Genomic DNA, 23705 nt, shown 5'->3' on the forward strand with positions numbered 1-23705 from the left:
TAGTCATAAATAATGAGCATGCTTGTGCATATACTTTTGAGCAGATATGTGATATTTTTATATGATAGATTTCTAGAAATGAGACTGAAAGATTGCATGGCTTATATGTTTAAAATGTTGATAAATTGTCTTCAAAAAGGCTGCACTTAATACTCACACCATTGATGTCTGAGCATTTCCTTATTCTCTTGTCAACAATAAATATTATTGATTTTTTTTTCATTTTCTGCCACAAACTTTTAAATGGAATTTCTCCTGGCAAGGTCAACATATTTTCATCAAGAAAGGAGACCAATGAGACAGCTTGGCTCTTAGGATGGTGGTTTTCAGACTGTGCCTGTGAAACCCCAGGAATTCTTAGGGATTGGTATAAGGGACAAGACCCCCACCTTCTATTTATTTATTTATTTATTTATTTTTAATTTATTTATTTTTTATTGTAAACAAATGGGATACATATTGTTTCTCTGTTTGTACATGGAGTAAAGGCATACCATTTGTGTAATCATAAATTTACATAGGGTAATGTTGTTTGATTCATTCTGTTATTTTTTCCTTCCCCCCACCCCTCCCACCTCTCTTTTCCCTTTATACAGTCCTTCCTTCTTCCATTCTTGCCACCGTCCCTAACCCTAACCCTAAACCTAACCCTAACCCTAACACTAACCCCTCCCCCCACCTTCTTAACCAGGGCAACAGAATTTTTTTTTATCTGTTTTATCTTTAATTAGATAAGATTCTGTTGTTAAAAACAAATTTGGAAATCGTTGGTCTGTGGCCTTGTTTCTTATTGAACCATTGGCAGTTTGAATAGGAACTGAAAATATATTCCTTCAAGGCAAAGAGAAAAGCAAAGATAAAGGCACAGTATATCTCTAACTGTAGCCAAAAGATAGATTTGAGTGTGTTTTGCACACACACACACCTGCATGAACTAATGTTTTTCTACATGCTTTGCCTTTCCTTATTGCTCACCTGCTATCTTGTAAACAGAGTATCATTTTCTCCAAGATTTGGATTAAAACTCCCCTTCTCTAATTAGTCCTTCTCCCCAACAAAACACACTTACTACCACCAGTGTGGATCATGTTCTTTTTTATTTGTAAAAACTGGATTCTAACTGAGCATTCTTTCTCCTGAGAGCTGGATAACCTCCCATTGCCCATGATGTTAAGATTTCTGGGAGCTTCTCTGAGCCTTAGGTTCTCATGGCCTTCTCTGCCTGCTGCGTTCCCCGAAGATCCATCATGTGAAACATGGCTGCTTCTTTGATAGTCATGCACACAAACAAAACAACAAACTACTCAACCCAAAGCATTCTTGAAAGAGTAGAATTCAGTACAACGTACTAGGAAAAGTCAGAGAAAGAGGACTTTGAGGTCTGAGGTCATGGCTCAGTGGTAGAGCACTTGCCTAGATGCTGGAGCCCTGTGTTTGATCCCCAGTGTGTGGGGATCAACAAAACAGGCATTGAGTCACAAGGATGCAAAAAATTTCAAAATGGTATGGTGAGCATCCTTGTGGCTTTTCATATTCTCATACCAGCCCTGCCTTATCTCCCTGGCTCCTCCTTTTTCTCCTTATGTTCTTTATCTTTACTTACTTTCCCCTGGCTTCAACCAAGAACTTCAAATTGTTTTTCTCTATTAGGTTTGTAATTCATCTCTTCCTAACTTTTGGTCCCAAAGTCATCGCCAATCTCTTCATAGTACTTATCTTGGTCAAAGGGTCTTATGGTTCGAATCTTTACTGTGCCCCCGGCTTATGTGTTAGACAATGCAGGAATGTTCAGAGGTGAAATGATTAGACTATGAAAGATGTAACCTCATCAGTGGATTAATCCATTTGATGGATTAATAATATGATTATTAAAATTTTATTACAAATATTAATGTTTGATTACTCGGTGGTAACTATAGGCAGATGGGTCATGGAAAGAGAAAGTAGGTCTCTCAGGTGTAGCCTTGGATTATATCTTGTCCCTGGTTCCTCTACTGTTCTATTTCCTGGCTGCCATGAGCTGAGAAACTTTCCTCTGCAGTGCCATTCTGTTATGACATTCTGCCTCACCTACAGCCCAGAGCAATCGTCCCAGGGAATCGTCCAACTATGGACTGAACCTTTGAAATAGTGAGCCCCAAATAATCTTTTCTTCTTCTAAGTTGTTCTTGTCAGGCATTTTGATTACAGCAGTAAAAAACTGACTAACACAGGATTTCTATTTAGTAGGTTTCCACCACTTTAAGAGAGATTTTTAAAAAAACAGCAATAAAATTTTTTTTCTTTTTTGTTTTGTTTCATTTTATAACTCTGGCATTTCTTCCTCAATGGAACATGATCATTGTATTAATTTTATCATCTAACCATGTTAGAAATCTGGCCTTCCGACCAAGTGTTAGTAATCCAAGGGCAAGCATTCTGTCTTTTCATAAATTTCAAAGCCCAAAGTCTCTGATATATGAATGAAACTTATAATGAATCAAACAACCACTAATTATATGATTAAAAGAAGAGTAAGTAATAAATGAATTTAAGACAATTGGATATTATATAGAATGACAGATACCTTCCTGAAAAGGCCATACATTTTTTTAATTCTTAGAAAGTTAAAAAAAAAAGATGTATTTTTAATTTGCATTTATCTTTCGGGATATCCATAATATAAGGTTATCTGACTCAAAATACTACTTCTCATTTCTGTTTTACATTGGTCTTTACTCTTCAAACTTCTTTCCCACTTCTTCTAAGAGCTAGATATTATTTTTGTTTATTACCTTCCCACCTGGCCAGCTAAGAAAGGAAGCAGAGATGATTATCTATATCAATACAATACATTCTCCTGCAGGAATCCCAAGAATAAAGAACACTATATAAAGAATCATGCTATGTAAACCAAGGCTTAAAACATCCTTTAGTGAACCATTGTAAAATATCACTTGAAAGTCCTACAGGATCTTTTCTGCCTGCTTATTTAATTCCTAAATCTCATGTTATTAAAAGAAGTCTGTTTGTTCTTTTATCTACACTCTATATTATACATTTTTTTCATCAAAACTGGCTTAGTTTGGTGTGAGGAAGTAGGAACATATGACAACTAAGAATTTTTGATATTTGAACCTTTCCTATAAATTCAAGTTCATGAAGCCCAAAGCTCAGAAACCAGGTCCAATTCCATTGTGGAAATACATGTGTATACATCTGTCCAGTTATGCTTGTCTGCATTTTTGCCAAAAAAATCCTACTTTATCAGACTTATTTGGTGCCATGAAAATAACACAGAAAATAATCATAACCAAATGTTTCACTGCCAAAATATTGTCCAGTCTCTCCCAAAGCTAGTGAGAAGCTTGACCTGCTTACTTGTTGACATTTGACTCTTATCTATTTTCATTTCAATTGTCCAGTTAAGTGTGTTCAGAAACAGGATGGGTGGGCAAAATGAGTTTTATTTTAAGCACATTTTATGTGTTTCTCACATAAATGTGAAAAGAAGAGAAAAAGATTGAGGTTGTAAGAAGAGAAATAACAGATGTGGTTTAAGAGTTGGCCACACCTGGGTTTGCACCCTGGTTCTAACACACAGCAAGTGTGACCTTGAAGAAATTGCTTAATTCCCTAAGTCTGCCCTACTCCAAACTGGGGTCACTGATAGCTTTCTCATCTTGTTACTATAAGGACTAACTATAAAATATCTGTTCAATAAGTAGTAAACTCTTTTGTTGTAATTATTATCACAGAAACTTTGCTATCCAAAATTAAACTATGTATTTGTATTTGTATATTTATGTCTCCCTTTGAGCTGCTTCAAAACACTTTCACATCCATCATTTTATTTCACTCTCACAACAACCTCGTAAGCTAGTTGTGACATAATTAACCTCATTAGGAAATGAGAACTAGGTAATGCCAGTGCATTGCCTCAGTCCAGCATCTGGGAAAGTGGGGCAAAAATCAATGTCTTTTCCTTACCTTCATGACCCATCCTCCAGTCTGTTTCATCAACCAGAGGGAGCTCTTACAGAGGGGCACCAACTGATGGCATTACCCTCTTCACCCCTCCCTACCTCCATTTAGAATCCTCATTGGCTTTCCAAAGCTCACAGGATAAAAAAGAGAAATCTTTAAGTGGCCTCGGAGGCCTGCAGGTCTCACCCACTTCTCTAGCTCTTTTCAGAGCACCCTCACCCTCCAGAAACACTGCTGGACCAAGTCCTTGAACATCACCATTCTTCCCCCTCTGGTATTCACCTTGACTCCTCCCTTCCATGGCCTCTTTTGCACCCTTAGGTTTCAACTCAACAAATCACTGCCTGGGGAAGACTTGCCTGACTTCCAGGCTAGTTTGGGTCCCTTCTCATTTATGCTCATGTATTCTGTTCTTTTCTTCATAGAACATGTCTCAATTTGTAATAATATATTTGTGCAATGGTTTTATTAGTATCTGTCATCTCTACTAAACTGAAAAGTACCAATAGAGCAGAATCTGCTGTTTCCTTCTATCACCTGCTTCCAACATAATGCTTGACACTTGGTAGGCACTAAAAATATACCTGTTGAATGAATTATACATGCTGTTAGAGAGCGTGAAAGAGAAGATGAGAAAAATAATTACATGTGAATGATGGTTCTTTACTCTTCACCCCCCTGTTCCTTCTCTACTCTATCACCATTTCCTTTTTTCTCTCTCCTTTTATATTTCTACTTGGGATTGGTCCAGAAAAAGATGGTCCTGACTCCTAGAGTTCTGTGCTCTTCATCCAGAGGAACATTAGAAGGAAAAGAAAGAACAGGTAAGTGGCAACCTAACGGCATTTTAAGTGAATATTTGCACAAGCTTCTTCCTACCTGCTTCCTTCTCTCTACTTAACTTTTATTCTGCTCTAACAAGGACAAAGAACCACTTTAGAATGCTTCTACTACAAAACAGAGCAAAATGTTGGGAGGGAAATTATTAAGAAACAAACATATATATTTATTTACAATGATTTTCTTTGAAAAATGTGGACAAAAAGTGGGAGAAGAAAATACAGAAATACATGTGGCATTGCAAACATACAGCTAATCATCTCATATCACTTTTATGGGTCAGGGTTTCTTCAAGTTTTTCAGAGTTGAAACATTATCATTGGAGAATTTTAATTATATCCAATTAAAATCAATTTGTCTGGGCACAGTGGTGCACACCTGTTATCCCAGGGGTTTGGGAGGCTAAAGCAGGATCTCAGCAACTCAGTGAGATCCTGTCTCTAAATAAAAATTAAAAGGACTGGGGATATGACTCAGTGGTCGAGTGCCCCAGTACCCCCCACCCAAAAAAAATCAATTTGTTTGAATAACTGGCACCTCTTTAACTGATGTTTTAAGACCTTCCTTTCTCTATACTACAATGTAAAAGTTTAGATATTTCAAGGTAGCACTCTTTGTAATGAATGCATTACAAGGACAGCAGATACCAGGTCACTTTTGTCCACAGAAGCAGGTAGGCATGTGATAGTGCTATATTGAGCAGGGAATTCCCCTAAGAACCTATCTCCTTCTCTCCTACCTCTGTCACTGATGTCCATTATTGAAGGTTAATTCTTTTAGAATGGCAACATTATTTAGTATCAACTTTTATCAAAAACAAAGGTAGAGTCAATTGTAAAATGCACCACTACTTTATGTGCTACAGAGAAAAACTATTCCAATTATATAAGATGACATCAATTGTAAGGAGCATCCTAATTATAGAGATACTAAAATATAAAAAAATGTGTGTCTTGGCCTCTGTGAAATGAAAAGCATAGACTTTGAAATCAAACATAACTGGGGGACATCTCACTTTTGTCATCTGATAGATGGGTCACCTGGGAGATGTTACTTTTCTTCTCTGTACCCCTAATGCCTCCTCTGTGAAATAAAAATACTAATATGCACTGTCATTAGCAAGAATGACCTGAAATGAGGCATTTTAAAGTACTTAGTGCAGAGCCCAGCTCTTAGTTAGAATTCCAAAGTGAAAATTTTTCTTGCTGTTCAAGAATTATTTTCTAAAGCAATTACCACTGGAACAGTAATATATTAAGTCCTTCTTGCTCATGGATTCCTGACTTCTAGGGAGTTTTTCAGAATTTATGTAAAATAGATTTCCGTAGATTAAGATATTTGACATGAAACTTGTTTGGGGGTTGAAGGAGGGGAACTGGGAAACTACTTGGGGAGGGAACGCCTGGGGAGCTGGGAGGACCTGGATGCAGAACAGGAGGTCAAAGGGTACCAGAATTGTGTGTTTCAAACATTTGATCACCATTGCTTCTGGTTTTAGCTTGATTCAGACATCAGAAATGCATTCAAAACCTTGAGTAAAATATGTTTAGTGAAAGAAGTCACTCTTGAAAGGCCACATATTGTATAATTCCATGTCTAAAAAGTTAAGGCCCAGAATAGACAAATCCTTAGAGACAGAAAATAGATTTGAAGTTTCCATAAACTGAAGGGAGAGGGATTGAGGTGTGGCTGCTAAGGAGTATAGGCTTTTGGGGGTGATAAAAATGTTCTAAAATTAGATTTTAATGATGGTTATTAAGCTTTGTAAACATATTAAAAATCACTGAATTGAATATTTTTAATGTGTAAATTTTATGGCATGTGACTTATAACAATAAAGATGAGTTTTAAAAAGATCCCACTGTTTTAAAGTCTAGAACTAAACTTTTAAAAATTAACTTTATTTTTTAAAATGATAAGGAAACTGTACACACTTATAATATATCTAACTTATTTTATACTTAAGTTAATAAAACTCACAACATTTTGTTAAAGTTTCCACTTTATTTTCACCCATTACATGCAATTTTTGAATCTGGAGGGTCCTTAGTTGCATGGATTTGGAAGAGTCTGGAGGTGCAGGGGAAAGGTCAGAGAAGTCAAAGTAGAAGGGATTAGGGAACCTGGGCTTTTGGGAGGCTCCAGTGGGGCAGGAGGTTAATAAATGGTACAGAAGATTTCATTGTGTAACAAGTGGTTTGAACTGTTCTGAGGCATATGTGACCACTTTATCTCCTGTGTTCCATCAGAATGCACACCTGGCTTTCCAATGTGGCCTTAAACCATTAGAAGCTTAGAGATTATTTGTTCTACTCCTAAGATTTTACAGATGAGGAAACCAAGATTGAGGAAAAGTCAGTGGCTTACTCAAGATGTATAAATAATGACAGCATTAGGACAATGATCCAGACCTCCAAAATCTCAATCCAGGTATATGAGGTAGTGGAAAACAGGGAAAACATCCTTGTGCTAAATTAACTTTTCCACTCATCATTTTTATATCATTTCCAAATCATGGTTTCAGTTTATTTCCTGGTTGTGTACACAGAAAAAGCATACATATGTATATGTGAATATGTGTGTGTGTTTATACACACACATATATATAACAAATATGTATATATATAAAATATATATGAGTGTGTTCATGAGAGCAAAGACCTTGAACATGGAAAACAGACAGGCAGTAGGTCCAGAATTCTGGGTAATTATTTTAAACTTATGTTAATGGGAAGCACCATGGTGCAAATTTGAAGGGAATATATCAAAGGCATTTAAAATAAAAGATGCTGAGACAAAATCTCATTTTGTAACTTTTATCTTCCTAGTTATCAGAAGAAAAAGATCAGAAAATAAATAAGAAAAGGTTGACAAAATTGACCCTGTTCACCTTACATTTTATTTAAAGAATTGCCAAAAGAATGATGCGGGATACTTTTTGGGTGCTTAAAGCTTTGTATGTATTGAGGAAGAGATGACTGTATTGATTCATTTATGTTCAATAACTGCTGATATTTGAATGACCCTTGACAGTTTTAAAAGTGCTTTCTGAATATGTGACAAAAGACTATTGGCATGGAAACTATTTTGTAGTCAATCACTAAGTAAAAATGCAGGCTACAAAAATAGTGTGCATAGTTCGATGCTATTTTTGTTTAAATAAAACTGTGTGTGTGTGTGTGTGTGTGTTTTTATGTGTGTGTTGTGCATACATGAAAGAGTTTGAAAAGACATATTGAAATACTACCTGTGCTCCTTGGTTGGTTGATGTCTTCCTTTTTCTGTTTCCAATTTTCTTACATTAAACATGTATTACCTTTGTAATTAGAAAAAAATCAAAAGTGTTTTTATCTGCATTTTTCCAATGATCCTCACAACAACCATGTGAGATACAAGACTTCACTTTCTAAAAGAGGATATAGAGGTTCAGAGGAACAGAGTGTTCTCCTGCTTGACAGGAAGCAAGTAGCAGAGTTTGGGTTTTTGCTGAGATCATCTGACCCTAAATCTCATGCTCTCTCCTCTACATTATGATGCTCAGTACTTACAGCTGGCTTATGTGACAGATCATTGAAGCACATTCAGGGCTATCTTTATGTCACCCTCATGGTAGTGCATCACCCACTTATTTGTATACGTTAGTCATTCTGTAATAGGTGGTTTTCTGATTAAAATGGTAGCCATTCTAGAAGTGGTACTCAAGAATTGAAGCAAGAAAAAAATTCTTATGAATGCGTGCTATGGAAATTTTCACCATGTTGTATCACTGTAACTGCACCAATCATTAAATTTTATTTGCATTTTAAAAAAGAATTGAAGCAAGTAAGCTCCAGCAACAAATTCCTACAAATTTATTTGTTTGAGGAGTCATTATTTCAAAGCAATATACTACACACTGCTCTCAGCCTTAAAAACCTTGTGGATTCTCTTTGGACTCTGTCATCTTTCTTCATATCCAATTTTCACTTCTATCAGTTTTTCAAGGTATGTGTTTTTCTCTGACCTTTCTTTTAAAAGCTACTCCTTGCATGCTAACAGGTCCTGTTCCACCGTGGAAAAGGAGGGACTTATGGGGAAGCAGAACTACAGAGCTGAGTGAGGTCACAAACTCTGCTAGAAACTCTGAAAATTAAACCCATTGGCCCATTACTTCACAGACGAACTCAGAACGCAGCTACTATTGATTTTCTGGACATGGAAAGTGTTCTCAAACAAGTAAAATCTCTGCCTTGGAATTTACTGAACACTTTCATTCTTTGACTCTCAATACAAATTTTGCAGCATCAGATAAATATTCCTTATTTTATTTTATTATTTTATTTTCATACTGGGGATTGAACCCAGGGACACCTTACCACTAAGCAACATTTCCACCCCTTTTTATTTTTTGAGACAGGGTATTCCTAATTGCAGGGGTAGACTTCAAACTAGCAATCCTCTTGCCTCACCCTCCCAAGTAACTGGCATTACAGGTGTGTGCCACCATGCCCGGCATCAGGTAAATATTCTGAGTCATCAACATTGTTCAGGATAGAAAGATTGGAGTAGAGGAGTTATTACTATGTTGAGAGGTAAACAGAGCCGTTCTGGGTTAAGTCAAATCTTTTGGACTTTGTGTATTGTTACCAGATAAAATTCTACCACCGACCTTCAGAACTGAACTGTGTTGTTGTGAACCCAAAGACAGTAGTTTCGGGTGTTTGTTTCTTTCTGTTTTAAAAAAGTAATGCATATCTTCAGCCAGAGGAGAGGATACTGGTACCTAAGTACTGTGACCCAGGTGTGCCTGGGCCTCATAGGCAGCCCTGTCCTGGGTTCAGACTCTTTGAAGTATGACTCAATGCTTCCACCCTTCTCACCAAGAACAAATTAATATCTCCCCAACACACTGACAAGAAACACATATGCATATTGCATATGCATGCAACTGTAGTATCTATCATCACAAAGCAAACTTGAACAGACATTCCTATTAAACATCTGGGGTCTCCCCACAGAGTTTCCTTCTTTTTCATCCTTCAGTCTTGTCCACACATAGACTCTAAGTATTCTCTGATTCTTCTGGAGCTCATTCATTCTTCTTTTATCTTGCCCTCCTCCCCACCCTTCTGCAATCAATCAATCTATCAATTAATCAGATTATTTCTAATGCAGAGAAACAGTGAGCTCTCTTAACTTTGTATCCTCACACCCACCACTGTTTAGCAAAGAATGTCCTTTGGAGTCAGCTGAGAATTGTAAATTGCAAGTAATTTTTCTCTGTCACAAATAATTTTTTCACTTGTCACAGTACTGTTGGTTTAGCATGCCAACTCCTTCTGAAACTGTAGGTCTAAATTCCAAGGGGGTTTTCTTCAAGGGCAGTTCAGCAAAAGCTTAAGTCTTTCTTTAGCAAAACTGTTTCATGGGGATGTAAAGAGAGAAAGTTTGAACTGGGAGGAAACTAAAGAACTGAAGGTGAAAATGAGAGAAAGTAAATTTTATCAAGCACTGTGCTGAGTTCTTTACATACATGATTTCACTGCATCTTCACAACTTCATTTTACAGATGAGGAGAGGACTTTGAGAAGTTAAAATAAATCTGCAAATTTTTATTGTTAGTCAGAATCATAGCTAGGATTCTAAACCAGATCCATTGACTCCAAAGTCCAGGGTCTTTCCTTCTGTTCCACCACCTTCCATGGGTTTGGGATTTCTAACCTCCTCCATCATGCCATCAAACTTCTTGGCATCTCAGAGTTGCATCTGTCCACAGAAAGCCATTTTCTCTCTTTCATTACCCTGGCCCAGGGACAGCTGGATTTAACCACCTTATCTGGCTCAGTCTTTCCCTGTTCCATTGCCAGCCCCATCCAGGCAGCCACATGAATTCCTGACATCTCATGGGAAGGTCAAGGAAAAGGGGTAATGACTGAACTTGAGTGCTGGAGTGCAAAGGACCCCACACCTTCAGGCAATGCAGAATTTAATAACCATTACAGAAGAAAACTGTGTATCTTTCCATCTTTGATATGCTTGGAAATAATCAATCTCTCTCTCTCTCTTTTTCTTTTTTACACAAAATGCAGTGAAACAGGAAATACGACAGAATTCACATTTGTGGACTGGTCTTTGCAAAGTCTCCCAAACATAAAAAACTAGATTTTTGCCTCCATTTTATATCTGAATGGTTTAGAAGCTTGACATGAGCAGAACTAGTCTTGCAGTGTAAAATAGGACAGAACATATTTTAGTCCTATCATCTCCACGGTGCCTCATTTTTATACATACAGGACAGGCTGCACGAGGACCTACTTCAGCTGCCCACTCATTGCCTGAAGTGTCTTTGCTCAAGTTACTTGTTTTTTTTTTCCTATCCCAATTTCTTCAACTATAAAAGGAAGCCAGTAAGCTAGATACTCCCCAGGTAGTTTATACAGTGGTGAACATCAGCAAGAATCACTTACCTTGCGGGAAACACTATCTTACCATTCTGGGAAGAATCCCAAACTCAACCTACTTACCTACCAGCAACCACAGCTCTCAAGATAAACCCAGCAAGTGCAGGTGGAAAGGAGACTAATGAACAGAAGTTAAGAAGAGGTGGGTGGAAGGTGGAAGTAAGTCTGGGAGAAATGTAACTGTGAACTAACATCACTTTGCAAATTTTTTAGGGTATGTGTAAATCCCACTTATTCTAGCTGTTTATTTCCAAGTTATATTTATTGTATCTTACATAATACTAACAATGTATTAAATTAAAAAGTAGATCATGTGGGACTCCTGCTTTTTGTTTTTGGGTGTTTAGGGCTCATAGGAGAGTTCGTTCTTCAGCTCTTGCCTCCATATGTGTGAGGAGGGACATGTCAATCATTAGTTGTTTGACTTTTAAACCTTCTCTGATATTTACAGAAAAAACACACACACACTGGTCTAGCAGTCCACTGAGAATGAAAGGTACCCTGTCTTCTAGCTATTTTTTTTTTTTTTTTTTTTACAGTTTTGCGTGAGGTTTGTTACTGGATTGGTATAGAAATTTTTTCAACTAGACAAAAAGTAATCAGAGAACTTGCAAATATTGTCTCTAACAATATTCCCACATTCTGCAAATATTTTTCTGATTGTGACCTCTATAACATTTAACATTTATCTCATTCTCTCATTCTCTCTTTCACCCATCCTTGAACAGCTCCCATTTCTTGGCTTCTATGACCACCACATTCTCTTATTTTTCCTTTTCTTTGTTCTCTACTTCACAGCCACCTTTCTAAGTCACTTTCTGTTTGTTTGTTGTTTGCTTTTATGGCCTACTCACTCACTAGGAGCTGGCATTTACTTCATTCTCAAGGTGTGATCACCATCTGTACTCTGAGCAGTCCCACATCTGTATCTCCAGCCTGGACTTCCTTCTAACCTAAAAACCCACCTATCCAACTGCCTACTCATCATCTATATAAATGCCTCACAGGGGTCTCCAACTTAATGTGTCAAAAATGAATCTCATTATCTTCCCTCTGAACCTGACCCTCTGCCCCAAGTTTCCTACCTCCACAAGTGACTTTACTTATCCACTCAGTTGCCTGAGCCAGAAAGCTGAATAGCATCCTCGACACCTCCTCTTCCATACTCAATGTCCATCCCATCAATCATCAGACTCACCTGTGTATTTGGCTGTGTATCTCTGTGTAATGCTTCTGCTCCTTATCACCACACCTCTCACTTGAAATGTGTGTGTGTGTGTGTGTGTGTGTGTGTGTGTGTGGTACTGGGGATCAAACCCAGGACCTCACACATGCTAGACAAGCACACTTTCACTGGGCTATAACCCTAGCCTCCCCATCTTTTAAATTTTATTTTGAGGCAGTCTCACTAAGTTGCTGAGGCTGGCCTCAAAATTTTGATCCTTCTGCTTTAACCTCTCTAGTAGCTAGCTAGAGGTGTGCACCACTGTGCCTGGATCTCATTTGAAACTCTTGAGTAGTCCTCATCTCTGCTTCCCTATTCTGCTCCCCTTCATTCCAGTCTCCAACCTATAGCCAGATTGAACATTTCAAAACAAATATATGATCATTGTTTTCTGCTGCTTCCCATGGCTCTTAAGATAAAATCCATATTCCTTAAGTATGCTTACAAGTCTTCTCTAATCTGCACTTTATAGTTTTTGTTTTTGGTTATTTTTGTTGTTGTTTTAGTTCTTCACGAGAGCCACAATCTCTCTTGCCCACAGGTTTTTACATATGTAATTCCTGTTTCCTGAACATTCTAAATTTCCTACTTCCACTTCAGTAACACTCAGAAGGCTTTCCTGAGTTCCTGTCCTAACACACACACACACACACACACACACACACACACACACACACGAGTGCATGATAATTATTATCATAGTGTGTGATAATTATTTACTTAACCACTTGTCTTTCCATTAGAATACACAGTCCATGAGAACAAGTATCATGCCTATTTTACAGTTGTATCTCAGCAGCCAGCACAGTACTTAGCGTTTAGGAGAAGCCCAATAGATATTTGTAGAATAAATGAATATTTTTTAAAAAATGTGTTGCTGCTTAGAACAACAGCAATCTGGGTATCTTAAGACTACTTTATTTGTATGCAATGTAATCTAACTGCTAAACCCCCCCCAAAAAATTCTAGTTTGGTTTTCCTTTTTTAATCTTATCTTTAAGCAATGGAATTCTTTTTCAAATGAAATCTGTGTTAGAGACCAATTTATACAAAATAGACAAAAATAGAGCTGCTCCTCTAGAGACTTGGGCGGGCAGCCCTTCCCGTTCACCTCTCTTGATCTGGAGAGATTTCTGAGGGAATCAGAACACAAAACCACTGATCTCACCAATCCTAGGCAGATTGACCACTTGAGACTTCTGTTTTTTGAAACAAAATACCTTCTGAGAAGGGTACACTAATAGAAAAAGTTGCTTAGCTGAAGAGACAGGGAATTCAAATGAGACCATCAAGAACACTATTTTAGCTTTCCTAATGATGTTTTTCTAACATGGATTAAGAGAATTATGTACTCTAAATCTTTAGAATAATTTAATTTGTCGAAGATTTAAAGACTCAAAGTATATATCGGGGCATAGATTGAACACATCTACCAGCAACCTTGATATATAAGGGGGCACTCAGAGCAAGTTAAATCAGAAGAGGATTTACCCTGATGCCACCTTTGCTTTGGTGGGAACCTGAAGTCAATAGCACACACAAAGTTCTAATTCTCATTCAGTTGCACTTTCCCTTATGCTGCTGATCCTTGGCACTAAAGTCTAGGATTCTTTTTGTTAGGAAGTTATTCTCATGAATAGTGTTTTTTATCAAAAGGAAACTAACTTGCTGTGGACAGAAAAGCATTTAGAAAAAGACAAGAAAGACATTTGTCAGTAAGACATTACACAATGAAATGTCTCTTGGGCAAATGAGTGGCACTTTGAAGTGACTGAGAGGGAAGTATAGTCAAGGCCCACACAATACACTGGGTGAGGCTATGTCATGCACTATCATCTGAGGGCCATGGGCACATAATACCAATGGAAGACTTGGCCTTAAATCCAGCCAGTGATAATTTCCTCCAGACTTTTTGAGAAAAATGGGAACCATATATATATATATATAATATATTGTGTATATATATATACTAAATATATATATATAAATATATAGATGGACACAATGTAGATGGACACAATGCCTTTATTTTGTTTATTTAGTTTTTTAATGTGGTGCTTGGGATTGAACCCAGTGCCTCACGAGTGCTAGGCAAATGATCTGCCACTGAGCCACAACCCCAGCCCCAATGGCAACATTTTAATGTTTATAAATGCTGTTTGTTTTGACCATAGGCAAAATAATGAAATATGAAAGATATTCTGAGTGTATCAATGACTATCTGATGAGGAAACATGAAACAACCTCTACTTGGTAAATTTGTTTTCTTTCATTGACTGTCACATTACAAAGGAACCAAGAAAAAGAACCTATGTAATAATGGTTACACTTAGGAGGTAGGGTCATTGGGAAGAGGATACATCGAACTTGGGTTACACTCAACACGTTGCTGACAGTCAATAAACTCAACATAATTTTACTATAAGAAGTGATTCTTCACAGAGGCGGATGAGGCAACTATCTGCCTATTTTCTTAATACTAAGTACAGCCAGCTTATTTACTAAGCCGCACTTAAGAGATGGTCAATTCAGATCTTATCTCCAAAGCTTGCAATCTAGGTTTAAATTTCAGAAAACGGCAAGTAAATGAAGGTGAGGGGAGAGTATGCTGTGTATTGCTACAGCTGTCAGCATAGAAGAGAACCCTCTGGAGGAGCTGGCACCTGGGTTGAGTCTTGAAGGATAAATAGAACAAAAAGGAGCACAAGAAGGAAAGGGTAATGTGGGGATGGAATGAGGGAAGGAGTTCTGGATGAAGAAGGTAGCATGGTCAAAGAGGGGAAAAAAAGCACTGCTCTTTTTGAGGACACATGCAAGCCAGCACTTCTCCCTTGACATCAGCTGTAAAGTCAAACTCCATTCTGTGCATGGTCTCATCTGCACAGTGTTACCCATAAGAAGTGTCAGGTTCAGGTTCCAGGTGCTTGGATCTGGAATTTTTTATTACTCCCAAGTTGCAGGAGGATTCAAACTTCTTGTCTTCTTCTGTGGCTTTAGCTTGCCAAGCTCCTGTCACCACACAATCTGCACACCTTCTTACTTTTAGTCCATCAGGCTTAAAGGGACAGTGCTGAACTGGCTGGACCTACCTCCTTGCACAAAAATCAACTTGTAGTTGTCTATAATGGCAAACAATTCCCTTGCAAAATTCTCTATGTTGTTAATAATCTTAGTAGGATTGCTGACCTGTGACTCATATCAAGAACACTAATGCCAACTCCTCTGTAGTCTATTAACTAACTCCTTTAATAGCTCTAGTATCACTGAGCGTGGCAGCTTGGCAGGTTTAGACCTGAAGGTCATCACCTCCATGGAGTCCACTAAGTTGCAGAGATTGACAAGTGAGCCAGGGAGGACCCACCCAGTGGGTAGGGAGTGTCTCCCAAATATAGCCTTGAAGTCTGGCAACTAGTGTCCATTCTATATTAGTATGAGGCTGGTGTTTCAAACTCTAAAAATAATAATTTCACATTACACCGCTGCTAATAAGTTATTTCTAACTTGCTTATGTGATCGTATTCTTTCTCTGCTTAAATCCCTTATGGGCCCTCTGTAATGTTAAAGACTGATGTCTCTACTCTTCAGCTTGATGCTTTCATGTCCTTCCTGGCCTTGGTCCTGCCTACTTTTCTAGCCAAATCTCCTGCCATATTTTACATTCCCTCCATATGCCCTGAAACTTCTTATCCAAGTTAGTAGATGTTTCCATGTTTGGTATAAATTTTTGCTGGTGCCCATAAGAATGATGGGTCAGCTGGGGTCAAAGTGGTGACCATCTCCTTCATCTACTGGGGTCATAGAGGCAATCATCCCCTTGGTCTAAGTGTGAACTGGAAACAACTGTACCATACCCTCCATCAATCTCAAAAACACAATTTCCAAGGATTCTACATATATCTAGGGGTGTTCTAAAATAGAAGCAGGATGAATATTCCATTTCACATTGACAACACCAAGGGGACAATGCTTTAAATTTATTGATGAAGTTCTTGAATTCAATATGATTACCTTGAAAGAGCACAGTTCTGTAGGAATCATCTGTCCCCACCCCCCATCCCCAGTATAATGCCATCATGAGGAAAGATGTTCTGAAACTCATGAAAATATTTCTGGACATTTATCAGCTGTGGACCCATCCTAACCAATATATACTCTGCTCTTGAACAAAGAAGAACATTTAAAGTAATTTGGGAATAGTTACAAAAAACAATAAACACAGTATTTCCCTCAATAAACATGCTTTTTATAGATTCTTCTTCTTTTTTTTTTTTTTCAAAGAACTGTAAAACATCTACAACTCTGCAAAGCTAGTGGGTCTGAATAGCCACCAAAAAATCTGACTTTAGCTAGAAGCATTTTTCAAATCTTTCTGTTGCTTTTCTAACAAATTCCAGTGTATTTTGTCCCTGCTACTCCTTTTTATAGCTAGATCTCAGTACTGTATTCAAACTTACCCGTCAACTTATTTATGCAAGTTGGAATTGATTATTCTTGGAGAGATGGGAACACACAGAATGGGAGAGGTCCTTGAGGTGAAGAATCTAGATCCTAAATTCTAGACAACAATAAAGTCTCTGGAATTCTGCCACTGGTGATCAAGATCAATGCTGATGGTTGGGTGAAGGTTTAGGAGCTCCAGGCAAAAGAATAAACTGTGGGGGTCTCTCAGCTATGTCCCACGTGGATGAGAAAAGGGTTAACTGCCAGAGGATGATGTTGGCTATAAATCAATCAATTACCCATAAACTTATCTAATCAATGAACACACAAGAGCAATACTCTTTTTAAATGAGAAGGGGCGAGACAGGTCTGGCCATATCAGCTCTGGCCTCTAACAACATGGAGTAGCCCAACTCTCTTCTATTTATAGACACACAGGTAAAGGGCCCTGGAACAGGAGGAACTTCTTCTGTGATGGACAGGATAGGGTGGAGTTAGGAGAGTCATTTTCTTAGGGGGACTATGGCTCAAGCAGACAAGGAATTACTCCCACAGTGCCACATACTCCCTGGCAATCTGGGTCAGACTTCCCTATCTGCCAGTTTCAGGGAGTCAGGCCTTTGTATCATAAGGCTCTACCTAGTCCGATTCTGTTAAATAAGGCTGGCTCCCCACAGTAAACTGAAGATCTCTCTATACTGTTACTCTCATAAAGAAATAAAAGTAGCAAACTATATGTTTACATAGCAAGGTCTTCTTTTAATATCATAGAGCATATCTCTCAGTTGATTTCTATTTCTAATTCTACAGTTCTCAGTGATATATGTAGACTTTAAGACTTTGTTAGAATCCTTGCCTTGTGCATTACAGCATTACATTAATGACAGTTGTGCCCTACTCTCACATCCTCCACTTTTTCAGTTACTTCACAAAAAAAAAGAACTTATAGTTCCATGATTGACCTTTACATTCCTTTCAATAGGTAAAGAGAAGGTGAGTTGATTTGTTCTTTAATTATGCTGTTAAACTAAAAATCACTTTCTTATTCTTTGTTCATTTGACTGTTTATAGCATTTGAGCAAATAGATACTGTGAGTTCTGAAAGATCTGCTAAGAATCTGTTCCCTATTGTTTATCGACTATACTTTATATTGAATATACGAAGAACATTAAAGTCCTAAAACATCTTTAAAAAAAATGGACAGAGGTCAAAGATTTTATTTAATTCATTAAACAATGAAGGAACTAGTAATTTGGTTAAGTTGATTCTAAGAAACTTGAAAAATGGGGATTTATCAGGACAAGAATCTAAATGAGCTTTAATTTTTTTTTTTTTTTTTTTTTTATTTTGGTTCTGAGGATTGAACTCAGGGGCATTCAACCACTGAGGCACATTCCCAGGCCTTTTTTGTATTTTCTTTAGAGACAGGGTCTCACTGAGTTGCTTAGTGCCTTGCCATTGCTAAGTCTGGTTTTGAACTTGAAATCCTCCTGCCTCAGCCTCCTAAGCCACTGGTGTTACAGGTGTATGCCACCACACCTGGTATGAGCTTTAATTTTTTAAGTTAGTGACAGATCTGGTTAGTATTATGGTAGGAACAAAACATTTGGATTGCCTCTATAACAAGACAAATCCATTTCCATCTTTACTAGGCAAAAAAAATCTACAAATGCAAATGTAACTGCACAGAGTGTGAGCCTTTGCCTTAAAAATTCTAATAATAATGTTGAAGTCCAATAGTGGTACATTCCCCAATTAAATAATTACTGGGTAATCTTGTTAAACAATGCTTCACCATCACGTTGAATGGACCTACTGCAATGTCTTGGCCTTATTTTCAAGTATCGTATACATTTTCTTAATAGTGAAATGAAGTAAAGATAAGATAGAGCAGGAAGACTAATTTAAAGGCATTCTAATAATTCTAGGAAAAGAGGGTAGCTGGCAAGAGCATAAAGTCAGACAACAGCAGAGGGATGGAAATGGAGAAAAGGAAATAGATTTGGGGATTTTTAAGAGAGTAGAATGAATATGACTTGGCAATTGTGCTGGTCAGCTTTTTGTCACTGTGACAAATGCCTGAGAGAAATATCATTGAGGAGGACAGATTTATTTTGGTTCACAGTTTTGGAGGTTTCAGTCCATAGTGGCTGGCTCCACTGAGTTGGGACTGAGGTGAGTCAGAACAGCATGGCAGAAGAATGCAGCATAGGAAAGCTACTCACCTCAGGGCAGCTGAGAAGCAGAGGCAGGGGGTAGGAAAGGGCAGGGACAATATATACCATTCTTGGGCATGTCCCCAGTAACCTATCTCCTCCAACTAGGCCCCGCCTCCAATAGATTCCACCACTTCCCATAAAGCCATCAAATTATTAATCCACCAGTGGATGAATCCATTGATGAGGTCAGAGACTTCATGATCCAATTACTCCCCAAGAGCTCACCTCTGAACATTACTGCATTGGAAACTAAGTCTTCAACACATGACCTTTGGGGAACATTCAAGATCCAAACAAGAGCAGCAATTAATGGAGTGTGAATGATGATTGAAAGAAGATGCAGGAATCTTCTCAGGCACTTGGCTTGAGTGATTAAGAAAGGTATCTTTTTTCCAGGAAGTAGTTAAAGGGAGTAGTTTTAGAGATAAATTTAGGGTTAAATGATAATTTTAGTCTAGACAGTGTTAATATGAGGGGATAAGGAGACTTTAAAAAGGATCTCCAACATGTGCACTGGTCTCAAAGGGAGAACAGTCTGGACATAGAGATAGTTATTTGCATACAGGTAGTATAATGCACATGGACATTTAACCTAGGCAAATTCAACCACATACCCTTGTTCTTGGCAAACAAAGAAAAAACAATGGGGGCAGGGGAGAAAAAAATCAATGATGAAATGACATGATACTTTTTCCCACTGTTCCTCTCAAATGGTGTCTGTCCTTAAATAAGCATAAGCAGAAAAGCAACTCTCTTGTGCTCCCTTAGCAGGTTCGATGATTCACGGACTGAGCATTGCCTCAGGTAGGGTGTTGATCTCATATTTAAAGATACTATACCTACTTTTTTGAAAAAATTTCATAGTCTTAAACCAAGTCAAGTACATATAACCTGGTACTCAATTGAAATTCAATAATCTCTTCTAGGAAGGAATAACTGTGAAGACATGCTGGAAGAATATTCTGTACTGTGTTTATGGGCTAAAGGATTTCCAAAGGTAAATTATATGATACCTTACCCCAGGCTTTAGAACCTCCTTCCACAACCCACCTTCAACCTGCCTCAAAATGTGACCCTCTATAGATTATACAAAGTATTTCAACTTTGTCACCAAGCAAACTGGAAAAAGTGAAGAAGATAGAGAGTCTAGGATATAACCCAGAGAACGTTCACATGTAAAGAAGGATTGAAGTCCTTGCTAAGATCTGAGAACTGGGCTAGCAAGGTAAGAGGAAGAAACCTCAGAGAAGAATGGAAGTTAAAGGAGGAGTTTCAAGGAGAGAAGAATCTGTAACTTCAAATAACAGTTGGATAAAATAAAGGCAGAGAGATATCCATTAGATTTGACCATAAGAGACTGTGCCCTTACCACCAGGCATTACAGAGAGATGATGGATGCAGAAGGCAGATTGTAGTCAGTCAAAGAATGAGAAGGTAAGGAAGAAGAAACAACATGTAGAGCTTTGTATTTTCTAGTGACTACAAAGGGATGGAGACAAAGTAGGTAATTTAAGAAAGGCTACCAAAGGGAGTTGCTGAGGTTGCATAATGGTCAATCCTAGGAAGCTTTTTTTGCCATGTTGACTCTGGAAGAAGTGCCTCCCAGGCTGTATACACAGGAGGCACTACCCTGGTTTTGAGAGGGACATTGGGTTGAGGACAAGTTGTTTGTTTGCTCATTCGTTTAGTGTTAAATACTTTGCTTACTTATATATTGATTGTAAAGAGTCATTAGGAGGAGGAAGTTGTAAGTATGTGTGGGTGTGTGTGAGAAAGAGGGAGGGAGGAAGCAGGGAGGGATGAGAGAGAGCATGAGGTTTCTGGACAGGGGGCTTAGATCAGAACACACTAGAGTAATCCTACAGAGAATAAGAATTCTACTTAGAGTGAAACAAGAGCAAAGTGGGGAGAAAATAAAGGTTATTTGATGGTAGTACAGATCAGGGATTTATCAGGAAGTCGGGGTGTGCGTGTGCGTGTGTGTGTGTGTGTGTGTGTGTGTGTAGAAAAGGAGGAAAAGGAAAACTCTGTGAGTAAAGGGAGAGGGAATAAGTACAAATGGGAAGAAACCTTGAAGTTTGGAATAGCCAGTGAAGATAAGGAGGGGGCAGGATTACTAAGTACCCAAAAAGATTATAGTGCTAGTGAGGAGATCCCTGATACAGGAGAGACTGTGCTCTGTAGTAGAAACAATCATTGGCAAAGCCTTAAAAACAAATCTTAATTGGTAATAAAGAATAAGTGATGGGGGGTAAATCCACTTAAGCTCTTTTACTTTGCATTACAAAAAAAAAAAAAAATAGATGATTGGAGTTGGCAATCTACTGCAGAGGTGGAATAGTATTAAAAAAACTTATAATCTTCCATTGAGTTTGTCCATAAGCAGACTATTTAACAATCAACCATAAAAATGAAATAGTTAAACAAAGGAGGTAATATTATATAAGTATCAAATTTTTTTTGTCTTTATGGTCTCACTTCAAATTAGAACAATATTTTAAAAGCAAAGATATTAAAGCAGATGAAAATATAGTCCTTAAAGAACATAAAAATTATCAAACTGAATAACCCTAGACTTTTTGTAATCCCAAATCGAATAAACTCCTTTGCATAGAAAATTTGCTTTTAAAAGGACTTTTGGGATTATTATAGTTTGGAATGTAACACCTTGGACTGGTATTATGAATAGTATCTGTAGCTTTGCGAGGCTTCACGTTCTAATTGAAGGGAGTGGAATTTTCTAAATGAATTCAGATTTAATGTGACATAATTTGACAAACTGAGTCACAAATATAATTACAACTTTTGTCCAAAACCTCTCTCAACTATCTCCTGGGCATTCATCCTCATTAATTCAGAAGCATTTATTATTCTCCGTTATGTACCACAGTTCTAACCTCTCGAATGGCTAATTTTGTGCCTACTTTGCTAGGGGCACTTCGTGTACTTGTGTGCTTATTGTTTAAAAAAATAGTTTTTATTAAATATTGGGGAGATTTGAGACAGATTTTCTAAAATTTAGGTAATGAATGAAGAATGATACAAAAACAACCAAATATCCAGGGCTGCCCCTAAGATGTACAAGACCATGAACAGTATAACATATTGGTCTCTGTTCATATGCACAGAGACCATCTTAATTTTTTATGCTTAATTTTTAATGATTTTAAAATTGCATTATGAAATTGGTGAGTTAATGTAAGAAGTGGTGATTTATTGAATAGTTGTTATACTGTATGATTTAGGGAATAAAGACAAGAGAAAAGTCTGAACATGTTCAGTTCAGATGTAATTTTTTTAAGAAAACGTTTGTCCATCTACAACTGGTTGAATCTGGAAGTGCAGAACTTGCAAATGTGGACCCCATAAATATGGAAGATCAACTATAATTTTGTTTTAGATCAATATGAGTTTGAAGTGCCTAGGAAACATCTAATAGGAAAGGATAAGAAAGGAACTGAAAATTTGAGTCTAGAGATAAAGATTGGAGATTGTGATAGGCTGAATAATGACCCCCACAGATTGTAATCCCTGAAATTTATGAATAACAAAAGGGCTTTGCAGACCTGTGCATTAGGGATCTTGAGATAAGGAGTGTACCCAGGTGAATCTCAAATGTAATTGAATCACAAGTGTCTTTCTAAAAGGGATGCAGAGGAGATTTGCCTACAGAACAGACAGAAGAGGAAGTAGTGGATTAACAATGGAAGCAAGAGGTTGGAGTGACATAAGGAAGGAATCACCATGCAAGGATGCCCGAAGCCTTCCAAAGTTGGAAGACACATGTGATTCTTCCCTATAAGCTCCAGGAGAAATAAGCTCTGTGGAACTGATTTCAGATTGCTGGCCTTCAGAACTGTAAGAAAATAGATGTGCCATGTTTTAAACCACCAAATTTGTAATAAAATTGTCTCAGCAGCCATAGGAAACTAACAAAGAGGTATAGTTCAGGGGATAATTGGTGAGGAGCACCAAAACAGTAGAAGTGAATAAAATGGTCTAAGGAGAGAGGGCATGTAGAACAGGGAGAGAGGAAGACCCAGGAAGGAACCCTTGAGATCAACTTGAACCATCAGAGACAGAAGGATTTGTGTTTCCAGCAGTAAGACAAAGTAGGTATCTTAATGATCCTCTCACTAAAAACAACTACAAATGGTTAACAAAGTGCTTTTCAATCTTTTAAAAATGCATTTTTATGCTAGCTGAATTAAGAAATTCTTAGAAGTCAAACATTAAATTGAAGTGGGAATCCAGCGGGTAAGCAAAACCTGGAGAGACTTTTGCCTTGAGAGCATTTGGCACACAGGGTGGTCGAAGTATACACGAAATGAGGAGCAATTGTAGACCCTTCAACATCTGCCTACAACCAGGTCCACAAAAGACTACACCCTTTATGTAAGGGTGAGCTACAAATGAACCTACTATCTTTCCCTCACCCCCAGAGCATTGCAAGGAAAATTGCCTGCTTTGAGACTTGATTCTAAGCAGAAGGAGAAAAGAATCTCCTCTGAGAATGTGTAACATCACCAGCTCTCACAGACTTGCAGCCCAAATTCACAATCTGGGAGTCCAAA

The 23705-nt window shown here is 37.8% G+C and overlaps 1 long non-coding RNA gene across 1 annotated transcript; it reads left to right on the forward strand.

The window, feature by feature from the left end:
- The first annotated feature begins 4712 nt into the window (after window positions 1-4712).
- LOC306643545 lies at window positions 4713-22874 on the forward strand. Its single transcript, XR_013758977.1, has 3 exons — window positions 4713-4790; window positions 20058-20128; window positions 22779-22874. It is a non-coding gene; the product is annotated as an uncharacterized lncRNA (long non-coding RNA).
- Window positions 22875-23705: the final 831 nt, after the last annotated feature.

The sequence above is a fragment of the Sciurus vulgaris genome (genome assembly GCF_902686455.1).
Source record: "Sciurus vulgaris genome assembly, chromosome: 14".
Taxonomy (NCBI): Eukaryota; Metazoa; Chordata; class Mammalia; order Rodentia; family Sciuridae; genus Sciurus; species Sciurus vulgaris.